This window comes from Cryptomeria japonica, chromosome 8 (genome assembly GCF_030272615.1).
Source record: "Cryptomeria japonica chromosome 8, Sugi_1.0, whole genome shotgun sequence".
Classification (NCBI taxonomy): Eukaryota; Viridiplantae; Streptophyta; class Pinopsida; order Cupressales; family Cupressaceae; genus Cryptomeria; species Cryptomeria japonica.
This window is the reverse complement of record NC_081412.1, coordinates 78,218,216-78,224,405: the sequence shown is the minus strand read 5'-3', so window position 1 is coordinate 78,224,405 and position 6,190 is coordinate 78,218,216.

Genomic DNA, 6,190 nt, shown 5'->3' with positions numbered 1-6,190 from the left:
ATGTTGGAAACTTGAATTGTTATGTTGTCATTGGTCTCAGCCTATTTGGTGTTGTCATTGATGTCACTATGAGTTGTGGATGGTCCTGTTATCCTCAATTTTGGCTTGCTCAAATTATGGGATAACCTATACAAATTTTGTTCAATTTGTATCCCATGTGTTCTAAGCACATTGATCGAGGTAAAATTTTGTTGTCTATTTTCATGAGTTGGCCCTTGAGAAATCATCTCGATTTGAAGTCTTAAGTTGTCAATTTGAAAGATTGAACAAAATGCCTTTAGGGAGTTAGTTTTATTTTTTCTCTTTTGAGTTTGGTGTTAGATCGTGTCCTAAACCCGATTATACACTTGTATCTAGGGGTTTCTATTGGCAAGAGACACTGCATAGGTAGTTAGATGTTGTCATTGATGACAACTAATGCTAATGCACCCATCTGTAGTTCATGATTTGTTCATATCGGAAGACAAATTGAGTTTTGGTTAGGTCTAGTGAGATAGAATAGGACATCTAAAAGAATATAGTATTTTGGTTGGTGGTTCATTTCCGGTAAATAGCTTGTGTTGCGGAGCTAGAGGAAGACGATTAGATGTCTGGAGTACCTTATTCCAAGTTTTTGGCCTCCGGTGTTGAATTTGGAGTGAGTTAGAAGATCCAGTATACAGGTTTTTGGATAGAACAATGTTCATCAGTAGTCTCATGTGGATAATCATTGTGTGGATTATGTGGATCGATTTTGGTGCTCAGATTGTGACCGTGGCATGTTTTTACACATTATTGGTAGTGCGTGGACAATTATTTTTGGTCTGCATGATTGTTCTGGTTGAGATTCAACTGACTTGGAGAACATGTTTCACTCATGTATTATGTGTTTTTGGGCCGAAATGTAGAAGACCTAATTTCATGTTATAGATATATAAGAGTGATTGATATGATCATTTTTGGTATTGGTGGTTGTGTGGAAAGTGGTTGTGATCGAGTGTGCGCAGTTTGACATAGTGAAAGATTTATGCTCCCAAATATTGAAGAACAATAGAACATAGCAGTATGTGATTAAAAGTTTTTTGCTTAATCGAAACTATAATTTGGCATTGGTAGATGTTATTCATTAGTTCATTTCATTCCTATGATCTTTATAATCAATTTGTAAGGTAGTAAGCCTTTCGGGGTTGTATCCCTTATTGTAATTTGAGCAATGAGCTCTAGGAAGTGTGCCTGAATACATGTGCATTCCCCTTATGTAATATTTCTATACTTCTGATAGAGTATATTAATATTGTGGGTCTCAATCCCATCGTGGATTTTCCTTTAATTGGGTTTTCCACATATAAATCTGGTGTTACGGTGTTGTGGATATTTTCTTTATGTGTTTGCATCTTTCTTTTGATGATTTACATTAGATGGTTGAAGAATCAGATTAATAATTGTTGGTGTAAATAAATATTCATTTTGGATATTATTACACTTACTTAAGTTAACTTAGGATAATGCATCTCTTCGTAGTTTGGATTTGAGACACTTAGGAAAGTGTGCACATAGGGATAGAGCTTGTAGGAGAAATTCCACCTTTTGTGGTCTTATTTTGCTGTTACACTCCACATTCGGTGGGTCATCCACCTCTTGTGGAATATTATATTATTTCTCCTACCTACCCTTAGTATTTCTTACCTACCCTTGTTTCTCATTGAGCCACATGTCATATTTGTGTGCTCATACATCCATACGACCTTGCCTATATAAGCAGGCCTCTATTCATTGTATTGGTTAATCCAGTTGATCATTTGCATATTGATGAGAATACAGTTTGTTCTTGTCATTCTATTGTCTCTTTTATGTTTTTCATTGTGCCCTTGATCTTGGCAAAATCCTACATGGTATCAGAGCTATTGGGGCTTCATTGATCAGTTTTTGGAGACATCGTGGAAGGCTTCTATTTTCGGATTTGGGGATCTTCATTTTTTGAGGGCATCATACAGCGATTTGGACATCACCGTTGAATCCGGGAGGCCGTTTCCATAAATTTCAACTATAAAGTCGACCTATTTTGGTGAGAATTTTTTTTCCCCATTTTGGCTATTATCGTACGGATTTCGAAATTTTTTAATTTATTTTTCGGAAAAAAAAAAAAAAAATTCTGAAAAAATTTCGAAAAAAAAAAATCAATTTTTTTTTTTTTTTTTTTTTTGCATTGTTGGAGGTCCGCAGACCCCCCCGTACTCTGTCGTACCTGCGTGTCGCAGGTGTTGCAGGCACCGCCGACCGTTCCGTCCTCCCGCTGCCGCTGCAGTGTACCACCCGAGCAGGTTCCCGTCGGCCGTCTCGTCCTCCTGGCTCTGCACGCTGCCGCTCGCTCCCGCCGACCCCCTCAGCCACCGCTGCCGGCAGCCTCGGCTCTCGGCTCGCCGCCGACCCCTCAGCTCCGACCGCTCCCTCCACCGGCGACCACCAAAATAGGCGGCCCCGCATCCGCCATGTGGCAGGCAGCCACTGGCCCGCGGGCTAAATCGTACACCTTGCACAACCACGTCAGATCTGTACACCCTGTCAGCAGACTTGCATAGTCACCTGCCCAATCAGCAGTCAGTACAGTACGGACGCCCAGTCAGCAGGGAGGCGAAGTTTTTGCGATGATCATACGGCCGTCAAATTTAACATAGTGAATTTCTGATGTCAGCGCCACATCAGCACTTTTTGGAAATTTTTTGACCCCTCTCCATTGAGCTTTTCAGTTTTGTAGTCCAACTTTGAAAGGCCATAACTTGCTCATTTTTGCTCCTTTTTTGGTGCAATTTTTTTTGAAATGGGCTAAAATTTCATGATCTTTGCAGTGGTGTAGTTATTTTCTGATTTTGGTGCACAAGTTTTTCAGAATTTTAGGATTCTCTCAGCTATACCTGTCCAATCCTCAATTCTGCAACTTCAAAGGCCTCGTTTGAGCTCATACGACCTCCGTTTCAGGTGCCGTTTTTTTTGAAAGTGCTTATTTTTTCATCTACTTTCATAATCTATGATCAGATTTTAGAGATTTTGAGTGGAAATTGTACTTTCAGATATTGGTCTTATTTGGCCTATTAGGTACTTGTAAATTGCTTGGATCTTAGTTAGATCTCTTGCATTATCAGTTTGAGTCTCTTTTGGCCTTATTAAGGTAGTTGTAAAATTGTAAATCAGAAGTCCATTTTACCATTTTTTGCAAGTGGCCCATTGTATACGCACTACTTATAAAGTGCCAAAATCATCACTTTTGGGGGGGGTTCTTTGATTGAGTGAATTTGGGGGGGTGTCTTGTGTGATTGTGCCTCTCTTTGTGCTCTTTTCATTTTTTTTGCAATGAGTCCTAATAAATTTCCACCTTTAACTCCACATAATTATGCATCATGGAAAATTAAAGTATGGAGTAAATTAATGGAAAAGGGTCTCACACATTACATAGATGGAACAATAATAGCATCACCTGATCCTAAGGCTGATCCAAATTCTCAATTAGAATGGCTCACAAAGAATTGCATGGCTCTTGGAACTTTACGCAAGTATGTATCAGATGACCTCATTTTTCACATTGAGAAGTGTAAAACAATCAAAGAGGCTTAGGATATGTTTCAGAAATTGTATGGACAAGTTGATGAAATCAGAGGCTATCAGATTGACAATGAGCTCACCAACTTGGATCCCAAGAATTTTGATACAATCCAAGATTATGTCACCAAAACAAATGAGCTAAGAGCAAAGCTTAAGGATTGTGGAATTGACAAAAAGGATGCTCAATTGATATTCAACTTGTTGGATAAGCTTGCACCAGAATATGCAGCATTTGTGTCTAGCTTCCAAACTCATCGTTTGATAGTGGGGAGTTCTTATGTTATGCCTTCATTTGATGCTTTCACAGAAATGTTGATATTGGAACAATCTAAGTTGTTGAACATGGGGTTTCTCAAGTCTTCAAAGTCCAAGGCTTTGGTAGCAAATCAAGGAAATCAAGGAAGTCAAGGCAAAGATTCCAACAAGAAGAAGAAGCACTCTAAGTCTAAGCCACACTAGGAAAAAGGGCAATCATCCTCTCCATCACAAGGTGATTTTTCATCCTCTTCCAAGAAGGGGACACCACCTAAGAAGGATAAACCAACTTGTGCATATTGCAAGAAGTATGGTCATGATGAGCATCGATGCCACGCAAAGCAAGTTGATGAGTTAACCAATCTTCTTAAGAAAAACAACATCAACTTGCCATCCGCCTACACAAAGAAGGATTCATCTCCTTCCTCTTCCTCACAGTCTAAGGGAAAAGGGCAAGCATTTGTGGCTACAACAGGTTCTTCACAGCAATGGATACTTGACTCGGGTGCCTCATATCACATGGGTTCTACAAAGGAGTAGTTTTCTTCATTGGAACCATCTAAGGTACCTCACATTTACATAGGTGATGATACACAAGTAGAGGTTGAAGTGAAAGGTTCAATTGACATGGATGACAAAACATTTGAGAATGTTCTCTATGTTCCTAACTTGTCCACCAATCTTCTCTCCATCTACCAAATCACTCACTATGGGAATGGGAAAAAGGTTGAGTTTACACCAGATTCAGTTGTGGTAAAGGAACTTGATGATGATGCCTTGGTAGCAGTGGGACAAGTCAATGACAACTCAAGGCTTTATTCATTCTCCCACTTTGTGCCAAGTTCACCTTCTAGGGCCTTGCTTACTCATTCAAATTCAAAAAGTAAGCTATGGCATGAGCGGTTTGGTCACCTCAACTACTGCTATCTTCAGCAGCTCAGCACTAAAGACATGGTCACAGGTCTACCTCGGATCAGTTTTTTAGAAGGTGTATGTTCAGGATGTTCCATGGGCAAGCATCCCGAAGAGAAGTTTGATAAAGGGAAAACTTGGAGAGCTTTGGAAGTTCTTCAACTTGTTCACAGTGATGTAGCAAGTCCATTTCCAGCACCTTCATTTAGTAAGGCCCGCTATGTTCTTACCTTCATTGATGACTACTCCCGCTTCACTTGGGTCTACTTTCTCATTCATAAGAGTGAAGTATTTGACAGATTTCAAGACTTCAAGACTCGTGTGGAGAAACAATCAGGGAAAGTGGTCAAGATTCTTTGCACAGATAATGGAAGGGAATATGTGAACAAGAGACTTGAGGATTTTTGTACATTTGAGGGGACTGATCTTCAGCATTCTGTCGCATACACTCCACAGCAGAACAGGGTTGCAGAACGCAAGAATAGAACTCTCAAAGAAATGGCTAGTTGTATGATACATGCACGTTCTCTTGATCCCGCCTTTTGGGCAGAGGCTATTAGTTGTGCCACACACATCCAGAATCAGGTTCCTCACAAAGCTGTACAAGGTATTACTCCTTTTGAAGCTTGGGCTGGTAGGAAACCGATTGTAAGATATTTCAGAGTCTTTGGGTGTCCAGCATGGGCTCGCATACCTCCACAGAAACGCAAGGCATTGGAACCACAGAGTCGACCTTGCATATTTGTTGGATATCTTGAGGGTGTTAAGGCATACAGATTGATGGATCTAGAGACACATGAGGTATTCATTGAGAGGAGTGTTCACTTTGAGGAAAGCTCTCCTAGCTTAGCCTCTCTACCTCCTCCACCTTCGTCCATTATGGATAGTGATGTTAGTGACTCAGATGATGAGACTCCTACAACTCCGACTCGCAAGGTTCCACCTCCGCAGGGTCCACTTGTAGTTGAGGAGCCTCGTTCTCCACCTCCACCTAGACCTCGTTGGGCTCGACAGACACTAGAGTTCGTGGGTTCTCTTGTTGGGGATCCTTCGGATACACGGAGAACTCGATCACAACATCAGGATCTTCCACATGCATTCATTGCTACCGCTTCCGATCCACAGACATTTAGGGAAGCATCAGGGGTTCCTTAGTGGGACGACGCTATGGAGGAAGAGTATAGTTCCTTGATGAGGAACAACACATGGGATCTAGTCCATCTCCCTAAGGGGAGAAAGATGGTTCGATGTAAGTGGATCTATCAGACCAAGTTTGCAGCGGATGGTAGTGTGGATAAGTATAAGGCTTAGCTTGTTGCAAAAGGTTTCTCGCAGGTTGCAGGTGTTGATTATACTGAGACCTTTACACCCGTAGCCAAGATGAACTCCATTCGTTTGACACTTGCTATTGCTGCAGCTCATGGTTGGGTTGTACATCAGGTGGATG